This window comes from Garra rufa, unplaced genomic scaffold, assembly GCF_049309525.1.
Source record: "Garra rufa unplaced genomic scaffold, GarRuf1.0 hap1_unplaced_001, whole genome shotgun sequence".
NCBI lineage: Eukaryota > Metazoa > Chordata > Actinopteri > Cypriniformes > Cyprinidae > Garra > Garra rufa.
Genome location: NW_027394276.1, coordinates 20268727 through 20282347, shown reverse-complemented (window position 1 = coordinate 20282347; position 13621 = coordinate 20268727). Strand labels below are relative to the sequence as shown.

Below are 13621 nucleotides of genomic sequence, written 5' to 3'. Positions count from 1 at the left end.
ACAGTCTCTTTCTCAATCCTTTGCACCCACCCTTCTGGTAGGCTTGTTTTAATGTTTTCACATTCACAATCCACTTTAGATTTCTCAATTTCATCATCCCATCCTACTACACAATCATATATAGCTCTATTTGGCAAAAAACCTTTAACATATTCATATGCCATGTCTTTCACTTTCCTAACTCCCGCCCTCATAAACAACTTATTATAAAGCATTTTCCCTCCCCTTTTAATTTTTGGATTCAGAAATAATGGCTGGTCAAGTACTTGATTTATATTGTCACATTCATAATTAACATTAACCAAAAACTCTGCCCAAGCACTAAATACTTCTTGATAAAACATTGGCATTTTCTCAGTCATAGGTTTTTTAAAAGCCATAAACAGTCCTTCCTCACCACATCCTCCACCTTTATCTAAAAAAAATTTCATATATCCCTTCCACCCATACTGTACTTTGTCACATAAATATTTTTTTATTGTTTTAACTCTTATTGCTTTCCTCTTAACCTCTAAGTCTATCAACCTCAGACCTCCCTCCTTATAGTCTGCTATCAGTGTTTTTGTTGATATTTTAATTCCTTTACCTCCCCACACAAAATTATTCACAGCCTCTTTTATTCCGTTCAAAACCCAGTCTGGCATGTCAATTGCTCCCATCACATAATTGCATTTAGTGAGTATTAATGAATTAGCCACAACTACCTTTCCTCTTAATCTCAATTCTCTTTGCCTCCAGAAATTAAGTACTTGTTTTATTTTATTTAAAACTCCAGTCCATGTGGCATCTCTAGCCTCTTTCGCATTCACTCCAATATTCACTCCTAATATCCTTAAATACTCTTTCGTTATTTTAAATGGAACATCTGACCCTTTTATCTCCACCCCTCCTATACTTATTATTTCTGACTTGTCAACATTTATCTTTGCACCTGAAGCTTTTCCATATTTTTCTATCTGCATTTTTATTCTCTTAACACTCTCTACATCCTTGACAGTAAAAGTTGTGTCATCAGCATATTGGTGGATTACACTTACTCCTCCATAAGGAATTTGAATACCTCTTATTTCTTTATCACTTTTTATCAAAGATGCCAGCGGCTCCGCTGTTATTGAATATAACAAAGCAGATAATGGGCACCCTTGTCTGACTGACCTTTCTAATGGAAAGGGGTCAGTTAATGCCCCATTAATTTTAACACAGCTCCGGGCATTGTCATATATTAATTTGATCCATTTTCTTATTCTGTCTCCAAACCCATATCTCGCCATTGTCTGCTCAATAAAACTGTGCTCCACTCTATCAAAAGCTTTATTCAAATCCACAGATAAAACCAACCCCCCTTCCCCATCCTTTCCCATGTTTTCTACAACGTCTCTTATTGTACATATGATATCCATAATGTCTCTCCCCATTATACTGTATGCTTGGCTAGGCGACACAATACTCCCTACAACCTGTTTAATTCTATTGGCTATTACTTTTGTTAAAATTTTATAATCCGAATTAAGCAGACTCAAAGGCCTATAATTTTCCAACTTCAATGGATTTCCTTTATTTTTATATAAGATAGTTATTATTCCTAAGCCCATGGATCTCGGCATTTCCCCTCTCTCCTCCATACCTTTATACAACCTTAGCAGTATTGGTGCTAGGGTCCCTATGAAGGCCTTATAGAACTCATGTGTCAAACCATCCGAGCCCGGACTTTTATTCTTTTTTGTCTGATTTATTGCATCTTTTATTTCTTCAATACCTATATCTCTTTCGCACATATTCTTCTCATCCTCGTCTAGCTTCACGTTCACAGTACTCAAGACTTCATCCACACATTCTTGTTTTACACCCTCTTTCTTGAATAATTCCCTATAAAAATTCTCCACTTCTCCTATTATCCCAACAAAATCATTTATTTTATCGCCTTTTCTATTTTCTAACTCTACAATGTGTTTTCTCCTCTGCTTTTTATTTTCTAAATTTAGGAAGAATTTTGTACTTCTTTCTCCCTCTAAAGCATACTGAGCTCTACTTCTTATTATAGCTCCCTTGCTTTTTTCCTTTTCATACTCCTCTAATTCTGTTTTTAACCTCCAAAAGCACTCTTCACTGTACTCAGGATTATTTTCTATTTTTTCCGCTTCCCCTTTTAATGCATTTTCCAAAGCTTCTGCTTTACTCCTCCTCATAAAATCTCTTTGTTTTGAATACCTAATACTTCTTTTTTTAATTTTCTCTTTCATTCCCTCCCACCATTCACATACATTTTCCTCAAATAGAGAATTCTGCATTTCATAATTTATACATTTTACAATATTTTCTTTATATGCCTCTTCATTTAACAGATTTGCATTCAGACACCACAAACCCCCTCCCCTCGCCTCTTCACTTACACCCATCTTGACTGTCATCACAGCATGATCACTTAAACTGACAAACTTATATTTCACATTTTTAACATATTTTAACATTTCTCTTTTTGCCAAACATAAATCTATACGACTCTGTTTCAAATTACCCATCACCATTTGTCTTCTCGAAAATTCTCTTTTATATGGATTCTCTTCCCTCCACACATCTACTATGTCTTCATTCTGCATCCACTCTGTTAAGAACTTTCTTGACCCATCAGCTTTAAAATTAGCACTACTGGAAGCATCCAGTCTCGTGCACCACACGTTGAAATCCCCAACTACTATACACTTCTCTTTCCATTGTGTCTTCATTTCCTTAAAGACTTCTTTTCTGTCAATCTCTATATTCGGTGCATAAATGTTTATAAGCCTAAACATTTCATTACAAAACTTAAATTCAAGTCCTAGCATTCTCCCATTTCCATCTTTATAAATTTGTTTCACATTTTGCACTCTGTCTCTTTTTATCAAAATCGCCACTCCACATGCTTTTACATTTCCATGACTCACATAAATTTCCCCCTCCCAACTCTTTTTTATATTGTCCATTATATCCCCTGTCCAATGCGTCTCTTGTAGGCATAGCACATCAGCTTTTAACAGTCTCTTCACCCTCTCAAACTTTTTTAGGTCTCTTAGCCCGTTACTGTTCAGACACGCAATGTGCAAAATACCCCACATAGTGATTATCACAGTTTTTAAGGGATTTATACTCATTCCAATTAAATCAAACTCTTACTTTCTGCCTTTTGCTCCTCCAGTCTTTCCTTCTTTCTTTTTTTCAATGTACCTTTCCCCTCACATATATCCATGTCTTCCTCTCCGTTTTTCACAGGATTTTCTATCATTTCTTTCTCCTTTCCTCCCCCTTCGTCTTTCTTCATTCCTCTTCTCTCCAGATGTTGTTCTCCTTGACTTTTAGCATTACCACCTTCTTCATTGTCATTTTTTTCCGTCTTCCCGTTTCCATCTTCACACTCCAGACCTCTCTGATCCATCTCTTTACCTGCTGTTCTTTTTTTCTTCTTTCTCTGTCTCATGATCTGTTGCCCCGCGCCCGCCTCCTCTGGGCTGCTCTCACTCTTAGTATCTCCCCTGTTTGTCGCTCTCTCTTTCTCTCCCCAAGTGCTTTGACTCATCTCTCCTTCAACAATTACCTCTTCCTCTTCTTTTTCTTCACTCTCCAGCTCCTCGTACAGATCTTCCATTATCCCCTCGCCGTTCCTTTCTTCCATCATAGCCGGCGTTTCACACACGCACAGTCCTGGCCGCATTCCACACACTTCACAATTCACCTCTTTGCACTCTCTTGCATAGTGTCCTTGTTTATCGCATCTAAAACACCTAAAGCTCGGGCAGTCCCTCACAACATGTCCCGGTTGTATACACAAACGGCAAACCTTCACTTGTCGGTCATGTATCACCCTAAAGTGTTCTGTCCCTCCGAGCGTCTCAAATTTCGTTGAATAGGGCAACGATTTAACAACATTATTGAACTTAACTTTTAAAAACCTTGTCCCATCCGCAATGTCGGTTCCCGGCCACATTCTCCTCTTGATTTTAGACGCTTCTGTTACTCCCCAATCCTTTAGTTTGCTCAATATTTCTTCATCCTGAATATACATAGGCAATCCTAAGAAAGAAACAACCACCTCCATGCAATCCACTTCCTTCACCATTACACGACTGTTTTTTATCTTCAAACCATCCAGAATTTTTCCTTTTGCCTTCATATCTTCCATTGTTAACTCATACTCTTTTGGAGATTTATACCTGCAACCGATCACTCCTCCGCATTCTTCCTTCACACTCTTTAATAGTTCCATCATTGTGATTCTGTCCTCCCCCTCCATCTCCACCAGCACCGTCAGTTCCTTTCCATAGCTGTGCTCTCCATCTCTCTTGTCCTGCATGTTTCGACCTCTTCCCGTCTCCTGTTGTCCAGCCATTTCTCTTTCCTTGCTGTGTGAGGTATTTATCCCCAAACAGCACGACACTGTTTGAGGATTAAATGACCCCCCAACACGCAAACACTCCTTTGGAGCAGTTTTTCCAAACAATGTGAAAAGAATTGAATCCTTTACTCCACTCAAACAAACACACTCCTTCTTCCTCCTTGCTTCTCTCACTGTACCACTTCCTGTCACCACTAGGGAGCGCTCAAGGTGGTATGGCCATAAGCGAGGGCTGCTCCAAAAAGTGGGCTATTTAAAGATCAGCCTCCGTAAAAGCCAGCATATTATATAAATAGTGAAGAAAAGGCAAAAGCTTACAGCACCTGGTATTCCCAGGCGGTCTCCCATCCAAGTACTAACCAGGCCCGACGCTGCTTAGCTTCCGAGATCAGACGAGATCGGGCGCTCTCAGCGCGGTATGGCCATAAGCGAGGGCTGCTCCAAAAAGTGGGCTATTTAAAGATCAGCCTCCGTAAAAGCCAGCATATTATATAAATAGTGAAGAAAAGGCAAAAGCTTACAGCACCTGGTATTCCCAGGCGGTCTCCCATAAAAGTGTAACAATCGGCCTTATCAGCCGAGTTACAAGACTAAAATGGGGTCAGATTTAACTGTGAGAGATGACTAGTGGTTAAAAGAATGAGACATAAAAGAAAATTGGTTTAAATAGATTTGGTGTATTTACAAGGTTCACATAAAAGACTTTAAAACAACACGATAAAACTAGGTAAACTCTGTTAAAAGAATACAGTTCATTTGTCCATACCCTAAAAACAGGTAAACTCTGTTAAAAGAATACAGTTCATTTGTCCATACCCTAAAAACAGTCCAAGAACCCCAGTGTGTTGATAAGTCCAATGTGAGTGTCCACCAGTGTATATACAATCCACAGAAAGTGTAATCCAAAGTTTGCAGGTGGTGAATGGAAAGGTGAGCTCTAAAATTAGCAACTCCTCAATCCAACAGTTTGGTGACTGTCCTTTGTTTGTCATGCTGCTCTCTTATACAGTTGTACTTCCTGCTTCCTGTCATGTGTCTAGTCACATGACAGGCCAACCATCCATTTATTAAAGACACATACACTTAAAATGTTAAGAGTAATAAAATGGCCTAAAAAACATGTAAAACACTTAAAACTCTATAATACATGTAAATGATTGTAATAAATAGAGCGGTAAAACACGTCTTTCTAAAAGCCAGCATATTATATAAATAGTGAAGAAAAGGCAAAAGCTTACAGCACCTGGTATTCCCAGGCGGTCTCCCATCCAAGTACTAACCAGGCCCGACGCTGCTTAGCTTCCGAGATCAGACGAGATCGGGCGCTCTCAGCGCGGTATGGCCATAAGCGAGGGCTGCTCCAAAAAGTGGGCTATTTAAAGATCAGCCTCCGTAAAAGCCAGCATATTATATAAATAGTGAAGAAAAGGCAAAAGCTTACAGCACCTGGTATTCCCAGGCGGTCTCCCATCCAAGTACTAACCAGGCCCGACGCTGCTTAGCTTCCGAGATCAGACGAGATCGGGCGCTCTCAGCGCGGTATGGCCATAAGCGAGGGCTGCTCCAAAAAGTGGGCTATTTAAAGATCAGCCTCCGTAACAGCCAGCATATTATATAAATAGTGAAGAAAAGGCAAAAGCTTACAGCACCTGGTATTCCCAGGCGGTCTCCCATAAAAGTGTAACAATCGGCCTTATCAGCCGAGTTACAAGACTAAAATGGGGTCAGATTTAACTGTGAGAGATGACTAGTGGTTAAAAGAATGAGACATAAAAGAAAATTGGTTTAAATAGATTTGGTGTATTTACAAGGTTCACATAAAAGACTTTAAAACAACACGATAAAACTAGGTAAACTCTGTTAAAAGAATACAGTTCATTTGTCCATACCCTAAAAACAGGTAAACTCTGTTAAAAGAATACAGTTCATTTGTCCATACCCTAAAAACAGTCCAAGAACCCCAGTGTGTTGATAAGTCCAATGTGAGTGTCCACCAGTGTATATACAATCCACAGAAAGTGTAATCCAAAGTTTGCAGGTGGTGAATGGAAAGGTGAGCTCTAAAATTAGCAACTCCTCAATCCAACAGTTTGGTGACTGTCCTTTGTTTGTCATGCTGCTCTCTTATACAGTTGTACTTCCTGCTTCCTGTCATGTGTCTAGTCACATGACAGGCCAACCATCCATTTATTAAAGACACATACACTTAAAATGTTAATAGTAATAAAATGGCCTAAAAAACATGTAAAACACTTAAAACTCTATAATACATGTAAATGATTGTAATAAATAGAGCGGTAAAACACGTCTTTCTAAAAGCCAGCATATTATATAAATAGTGAAGAAAAGGCAAAAGCTTACAGCACCTGGTATTCCCAGGCGGTCTCCCATCCAAGTACTAACCAGGCCCGACGCTGCTTAGCTTCCGAGATCAGACGAGATCGGGCGCTCTCAGCGCGGTATGGCCATAAGCGAGGGCTGCTCCAAAAAGTGGGGTATTTAAAGATCAGCCTCCGTAAAAGCCAGCATATTATATAAATAGTGAAGAAAAGGCAAAAGCTTACAGCACCTGGTATTCCCAGGCGGTCTCCCATCCAAGTACTAACCAGGCCCGACGCTGCTTAGCTTCCGAGATCAGACGAGATCGGGCGCTCTCAGCACGGTATGGCCATAAGCGAGGGCTGCTCCAAAAAGTGGGCTAGTTAAAGATCAGCCTCCGTAAAAGCCAGCATATTATATAAATAGTGAAGAAAAGGCAAAAGCTTACAGCACCTGGTATTCCCAGGCGGTCTCCCATAAAAGTGTAACAATCGGCCTTATCAGCCGAGTTACAAGACTAAAATGGGGTCAGATTTAACTGTGAGAGATGACTAGTGGTTAAAAGAATGAGACATAAAAGAAAATTGGTTTAAATAGATTTGGTGTATTTACAAGGTTCACATAAAAGACTTTAAAACAACACGATAAAACTAGGTAAACTCTGTTAAAAGAATACAGTTCATTTGTCCATACCCTAAAAACAGGTAAACTCTGTTAAAAGAATACAGTTCATTTGTCCATACCCTAAAAACAGTCCAAGAACCCCAGTGTGTTGATAAGTCCAATGTGAGTGTCCACCAGTGTATATACAATCCACAGAAAGTGTAATCCAAAGTTTGCAGGTGGTGAATGGAAAGGTGAGCTCTAAAATTAGCAACTCCTCAATCCAACAGTTTGGTGACTGTCCTTTGTTTGTCATGCTGCTCTCTTATACAGTTGTACTTCCTGCTTCCTGTCATGTGTCTAGTCACATGACAGGCCAACCATCCATTTATTAAAGACACATACACTTAAAATGTTAAGAGTAATAAAATGGCCTAAAAAACATGTAAAACACTTAAAACTCTATAATACATGTAAATGATTGTAATAAATAGAGCGGTAAAACACGTCTTTCTAAAAGCCAGCATATTATATAAATAGTGAAGAAAAGGCAAAAGCTTACAGCAACTGGTATTCCCAGGCGGTCTCCCATCCAAGTACTAACCAGGCCCGACGCTGCTTAGCTTCCGAGATCAGACGAGATCGGGCGCTCTCAGCGCGGTATGGCCATAAGCGAGGCCTGCTCCAAAAAGTGGGCTATTTAAAGATCAGCCTCCGTAAAAGCCAGCATATTATATAAATAGTGAAGAAAAGGCAAAAGCTTACAGCACCTGGTATTCCCAGGCGGTCTCCCATCCAAGTACTAACCAGGCCAGACGCTGCTTAGCTTCCGAGATCAGACGAGATCGGGCGCTCCCAGCGCGGTATGGCCATAAGCGAGGGCTGCTCCAAAAAGTGGGCTATTTAAAGATCAGCCTCCGTAAAAGCCAGCATATTATATAAATAGTGAAGAAAAGGCAAAAGCTTACAGCACCTGGTATTCCCAGGCGGTCTCCCATAAAAGTGTAACAATCGGCCTGATCAGCCGAGTTACAAGACTAAAATGGGGTCAGATTTAACTGTGAGAGATGACTAGTGGTTAAAAGAATGAGACATAAAAGAAAATTGGTTTAAATAGATTTGGTGTATTTACAAGGTTCACATAAAAGACTTTAAAACAACACGATAAAACTAGGTAAACTCTGTTAAAAGAATACAGTTCATTTGTCCATACCCTAAAAACAGTCCAAGAACCCCAGTGTGTTGATAAGTCCAATGTGAGTGTCCACCAGTGTATATACAATCCACAGAAAGTGTAATCCAAAGTTTGCAGGTGGTGAATGGAAAGGTGAGCTCTAAAATTAGCAACTCCTCAATCCAACAGTTTGGTGACTGTCCTTTGTTTGTCATGCTGCTCTCTTATACAGTTGTACTTCCTGCTTCCTGTCATGTGTCTAGTCACATGACAGGCCAACCATCCATTTACTAAAGACACATACACTTAAAATGTTAAGAGTAATAAAATGGCCTAAAAAACATGTAAAACACTTAAAACTCTATAATACATGTAAATGATTGTAATAAATAGAGCGGTAAAACACGTCTTTCTAAAAGCCAGCATATTATATAAATAGTGAAGAAAAGGCAAAAGCTTACAGCACCTGGTATTCCCAGGCGGTCTCCCATCCAAGTACTAACCAGGCCCGACGCTGCTTAGCTTCCGAGATCAGACGAGATCGGGCGCTCTCAGCGCGGTATGGCCATAAGCGAGGGCTGCTCCAAAAAGTGGGCTATTTAAAGATCAGCCTCCGTAAAAGCCAGCATATTATATAAATAGTGAAGAAAAGGCAAAAGCTTACAGCACCTGGTATTCCCAGGCGGTCTCCCATCCAAGTACTAACCAGGCCCGACGCTGCTTAGCTTCCGAGATCAGACGAGATCGGGCGCTCTCAGCGCGGTATGGCCATAAGCGAGGGCTGCTCCAAAAAGTGGGCTAGTTAAAGATCAGCCTCCGTAAAAGCCAGCATATTATATAAATAGTGAAGAAAAGGCAAAAGCTTACAGCACCTGGTATTCCCAGGCGGTCTCCCATAAAAGTGTAACAATCGGCCTTATCAGCCGAGTTACAAGACTAAAATGGGGTCAGATTTAACTGTGAGAGATGACTAGTGGTTAAAAGAATGAGACATAAAAGAAAATTGGTTTAAATAGATTTGGTGTATTTACAAGGTTCACATAAAAGACTTTAAAACAACACGATAAAACTAGGTAAACTCTGTTAAAAGAATACAGTTCATTTGTCCATACCCTAAAAACAGGTAAACTCTGTTAAAAGAATACAGTTCATTTGTCCATACCCTAAAAACAGTCCAAGAACCCCAGTGTGTTGATAAGTCCAATGTGAGTGTCCACCAGTGTATATACAATCCACAGAAAGTGTAATCCAAAGTTTGCAGGTGGTGAATGGAAAGGTGAGCTCTAAAATTAGCAACTCCTCAATCCAACAGTTTGGTGACTGTCCTTTGTTTGTCATGCTGCTCTCTTATACAGTTGTACTTCCTGCTTCCTGTCATGTGTCTAGTCACATGACAGGCCAACCATCCATTTATTAAAGACACATACACTTAAAATGTTAAGAGTAATAAAATGGCCTAAAAAACATGTAAAACACTTAAAACTCTATAATACATGTAAATGATTGTAATAAATAGAGCGGTAAAACACGTCTTTCTAAAAGCCAGCATATTATATAAATAGTGAAGAAAAGGCAAAAGCTTACAGCAACTGGTATTCCCAGGCGGTCTCCCATCCAAGTACTAACCAGGCCCGACGCTGCTTAGCTTCCGAGATCAGACGAGATCGGGCGCTCTCAGCGCGGTATGGCCATAAGCGAGGCCTGCTCCAAAAAGTGGGCTATTTAAAGATCAGCCTCCGTAAAAGCCAGCATATTATATAAATAGTGAAGAAAAGGCAAAAGCTTACAGCACCTGGTATTCCCAGGCGGTCTCCCATCCAAGTACTAACCAGGCCAGACGCTGCTTAGCTTCCGAGATCAGACGAGATCGGGCGCTCCCAGCGCGGTATGGCCATAAGCGAGGGCTGCTCCAAAAAGTGGGCTATTTAAAGATCAGCCTCCGTAAAAGCCAGCATATTATATAAATAGTGAAGAAAAGGCAAAAGCTTACAGCACCTGGTATTCCCAGGCGGTCTCCCATAAAAGTGTAACAATCGGCCTGATCAGCCGAGTTACAAGACTAAAATGGGGTCAGATTTAACTGTGAGAGATGACTAGTGGTTAAAAGAATGAGACATAAAAGAAAATTGGTTTAAATAGATTTGGTGTATTTACAAGGTTCACATAAAAGACTTTAAAACAACACGATAAAACTAGGTAAACTCTGTTAAAAGAATACAGTTCATTTGTCCATACCCTAAAAACAGTCCAAGAACCCCAGTGTGTTGATAAGTCCAATGTGAGTGTCCACCAGTGTATATACAATCCACAGAAAGTGTAATCCAAAGTTTGCAGGTGGTGAATGGAAAGGTGAGCTCTAAAATTAGCAACTCCTCAATCCAACAGTTTGGTGACTGTCCTTTGTTTGTCATGCTGCTCTCTTATACAGTTGTACTTCCTGCTTCCTGTCATGTGTCTAGTCACATGACAGGCCAACCATCCATTTACTAAAGACACATACACTTAAAATGTTAAGAGTAATAAAATGGCCTAAAAAACATGTAAAACACTTAAAACTCTATAATACATGTAAATGATTGTAATAAATAGAGCGGTAAAACACGTCTTTCTAAAAGCCAGCATATTATATAAATAGTGAAGAAAAGGCAAAAGCTTACAGCACCTGGTATTCCCAGGCGGTCTCCCATCCAAGTACTAACCAGGCCCGACGCTGCTTAGCTTCCGAGATCAGACGAGATCGGGCGCACTCAGCGCGGTATGGCCATAAGCGAGGGATGCTCCAAAAAGTGGGCTATTTAAAGATCAGCCTCCGTAAAAGCCAGCATATTATATAAATAGTGAAGAAAAGGCAAAAGCTTACAGCACCTGGTATTCCCAGGCGGTCTCCCATCCAAGTACTAACCAGGCCCGACGCTGCTTAGCTTCCGAGATCAGACGAGATCGGGCGCTCTCAGCGCGGTATGGCCATAAGCGAGGGCTGCTCCAAAAAGTGGGCTATTTAAAGATCAGCCTCCGTAAAAGCCAGCATATTATATAAATAGTGAAGAAAAGGCAAAAGCTTACAGCACCTGGTATTCCCAGGCGGTCTCCCATAAAAGTGTAACAATCGGCCTTATCAGCCGAGTTACAAGACTAAAATGGGGTCAGATTTAACTGTGAGAGATGACTAGTGGTTAAAAGAATGAGACATAAAAGAAAATTGGTTTAAATAGATTTGGTGTATTTACAAGGTTCACATAAAAGACTTTAAAACAACACGATAAAACTAGGTAAACTCTGTTAAAAGAATACAGTTCATTTGTCCATACCCTAAAAACAGGTAAACTCTGTTAAAAGAATACAGTTCATTTGTCCATACCCTAAAAACAGTCCAAGAACCCCAGTGTGTTGATAAGTCCAATGTGAGTGTCCACCAGTGTATATACAATCCACAGAAAGTGTAATCCAAAGTTTGCAGGTGGTGAATGGAAAGGTGAGCTCTAAAATTAGCAACTCCTCAATCCAACAGTTTGGTGACTGTCCTTTGTTTGTCATGCTGCTCTCTTATACAATTGTACTTCCTGCTTCCTGTCATGTGTCTAGTCACATGACAGGCCAACCATCCATTTATTAAAGACACATACACTTAAAATGTTAAGAGTAATAAAATGGCCTAAAAAACATGTAAAACACTTAAAACTCTATAATACATGTAAATGATTGTAATAAATAGAGCGGTAAAACACGTCTTTCTAAAAGCCAGCATATTATATAAATAGTGAAGAAAAGGCAAAAGCTTACAGCACCTGGTATTCCCAGGCGGTCTCCCATCCAAGTACTAACCAGGCCCGACGCTGCTTAGTTTCCGAGATCAGACGAGATCGGGCGCTCTCAGCGCGGTATGGCCATAAGCGAGGGCTGCTCCAAAAAGTGGGCTATTTAAAGATCAGCCTCCGTAAAAGCCAGCATATTATATAAATAGTGAAGAAAAGGCAAAAGCTTACAGCACCTGGTATTCCCAGGCGGTCTCCCATCCAAGTACTAACCAGGCCCGACGCTGCTTAGCTTCCGAGATCAGACGAGATCGGGCGCTCTCAGCGCGGTATGGCCATAAGCGAGGGCTGCTCCAAAAAGTGGGCTATTTAAAGATCAGCCTCCGTAAAAGCCAGCATATTATATAAATAGTGAAGAAAAGGCAAAAGCTTACAGCACCTGGTATTCCCAGGCGGTCTCCCATAAAAGTGTAACAATCGGCCTTATCAGCCGAGTTACAAGACTAAAATGGGGTCAGATTTAACTGTGAGAGATGACTAGTGGTTAAAAGAATGAGACATAAAAGAAAATTGGTTTAAATAGATTTGGTGTATTTACAAGGTTCACATAAAAGACTTTAAAACAACACGATAAAACTAGGTAAACTCTGTTAAAAGAATACAGTTCATTTGTCCATACCCTAAAAACAGGTAAACTCTGTTAAAAGAATACAGTTCATTTGTCCATACCCTAAAAACAGTCCAAGAACCCCAGTGTGTTGATAAGTCCAATGTGAGTGTCCACCAGTGTATATACAATCCACAGAAAGTGTAATCCAAAGTTTGCAGGTGGTGAATGGAAAGGTGAGCTCTAAAATTAGCAACTCCTCAATCCAACAGTTTGGTGACTGTCCTTTGTTTGTCATGCTGCTCTCTTATACAGTTGTACTTCCTGCTTCCTGTCATGTGTCTAGTCACATGACAGGCCAACCATCCATTTACTAAAGACACATACACTTAAAATGTTAAGAGTAATAAAATGGCCTAAAAAACATGTAAAACACTTAAAACTCTATAATACATGTAAATGATTGTAATAAATAGAGCGGTAAAACACGTCTTTCTAAAAGCCAGCATATTATATAAATAGTGAAGAAAAGGCAAAAGCTTACAGCACTTGGTATTCCCAGGCGGTCTCCCTTCCAAGTACTAACCAGGCCTGACGCTGCTTAGCTTCCGAGATCAGACGAGATCGGGCGCTCTCAGCGCGGTATGGCCATAAGCGAGGGCTGCTCCAAAAAGTGGGCTATTTAAAGATCAGCCTCCGTAAAAGCCAGCATATTATATAAATAGTGAAGAAAAGGCAATAGCTTACAGCACCTGGTATTCCCAGGCGGTCTCCCATCCAAGTACTAACCAGGCCCGACG

At 40.3% G+C, this 13621-nt stretch overlaps 16 non-coding genes across 16 annotated transcripts; all 16 read right to left on the bottom strand.

Annotated features, from left to right (window-relative positions):
• Positions 1–4677: 4677 nt before the first annotated feature.
• LOC141303991 (5S ribosomal RNA) lies at positions 4678–4796 on the bottom strand. The gene has a single exon (XR_012343957.1). It is a non-coding gene; the product is annotated as a 5S ribosomal RNA (ribosomal RNA).
• An 801-nt stretch (positions 4797–5597) lies between these two features.
• On the bottom strand, positions 5598–5716 carry LOC141303990 (5S ribosomal RNA). The gene has a single exon (XR_012343956.1). It is a non-coding gene; the product is annotated as a 5S ribosomal RNA (ribosomal RNA).
• Positions 5717–5800: 84 nt separating this feature from the next.
• Positions 5801–5919, bottom strand: LOC141303987 (5S ribosomal RNA). The gene has a single exon (XR_012343954.1). It is a non-coding gene; the product is annotated as a 5S ribosomal RNA (ribosomal RNA).
• An 801-nt stretch (positions 5920–6720) lies between these two features.
• LOC141303986 (5S ribosomal RNA) lies at positions 6721–6839 on the bottom strand. The gene has a single exon (XR_012343953.1). It is a non-coding gene; the product is annotated as a 5S ribosomal RNA (ribosomal RNA).
• An 84-nt stretch (positions 6840–6923) lies between these two features.
• Positions 6924–7042, bottom strand: LOC141304090 (5S ribosomal RNA). The gene has a single exon (XR_012344055.1). It is a non-coding gene; the product is annotated as a 5S ribosomal RNA (ribosomal RNA).
• Positions 7043–7843: 801 nt separating this feature from the next.
• Positions 7844–7962, bottom strand: LOC141303370 (5S ribosomal RNA). The gene has a single exon (XR_012343351.1). It is a non-coding gene; the product is annotated as a 5S ribosomal RNA (ribosomal RNA).
• An 84-nt stretch (positions 7963–8046) lies between these two features.
• On the bottom strand, positions 8047–8165 carry LOC141303354 (5S ribosomal RNA). Its single transcript, XR_012343336.1, has one exon. It is a non-coding gene; the product is annotated as a 5S ribosomal RNA (ribosomal RNA).
• Positions 8166–8916: 751 nt separating this feature from the next.
• LOC141303985 (5S ribosomal RNA) lies at positions 8917–9035 on the bottom strand. The gene has a single exon (XR_012343952.1). It is a non-coding gene; the product is annotated as a 5S ribosomal RNA (ribosomal RNA).
• Positions 9036–9119: 84 nt separating this feature from the next.
• On the bottom strand, positions 9120–9238 carry LOC141303984 (5S ribosomal RNA). The gene has a single exon (XR_012343951.1). It is a non-coding gene; the product is annotated as a 5S ribosomal RNA (ribosomal RNA).
• Positions 9239–10039: 801 nt separating this feature from the next.
• On the bottom strand, positions 10040–10158 carry LOC141303368 (5S ribosomal RNA). The gene has a single exon (XR_012343350.1). It is a non-coding gene; the product is annotated as a 5S ribosomal RNA (ribosomal RNA).
• Positions 10159–10242: 84 nt separating this feature from the next.
• On the bottom strand, positions 10243–10361 carry LOC141303353 (5S ribosomal RNA). The gene has a single exon (XR_012343335.1). It is a non-coding gene; the product is annotated as a 5S ribosomal RNA (ribosomal RNA).
• A 751-nt stretch (positions 10362–11112) lies between these two features.
• LOC141304021 (5S ribosomal RNA) lies at positions 11113–11231 on the bottom strand. The gene has a single exon (XR_012343988.1). It is a non-coding gene; the product is annotated as a 5S ribosomal RNA (ribosomal RNA).
• Positions 11232–11315: 84 nt separating this feature from the next.
• On the bottom strand, positions 11316–11434 carry LOC141303983 (5S ribosomal RNA). The gene has a single exon (XR_012343949.1). It is a non-coding gene; the product is annotated as a 5S ribosomal RNA (ribosomal RNA).
• An 801-nt stretch (positions 11435–12235) lies between these two features.
• LOC141303179 (5S ribosomal RNA) lies at positions 12236–12354 on the bottom strand. Its single transcript, XR_012343163.1, has one exon. It is a non-coding gene; the product is annotated as a 5S ribosomal RNA (ribosomal RNA).
• An 84-nt stretch (positions 12355–12438) lies between these two features.
• LOC141303982 (5S ribosomal RNA) lies at positions 12439–12557 on the bottom strand. The gene has a single exon (XR_012343948.1). It is a non-coding gene; the product is annotated as a 5S ribosomal RNA (ribosomal RNA).
• An 801-nt stretch (positions 12558–13358) lies between these two features.
• On the bottom strand, positions 13359–13477 carry LOC141303651 (5S ribosomal RNA). Its single transcript, XR_012343630.1, has one exon. It is a non-coding gene; the product is annotated as a 5S ribosomal RNA (ribosomal RNA).
• Positions 13478–13621: the final 144 nt, after the last annotated feature.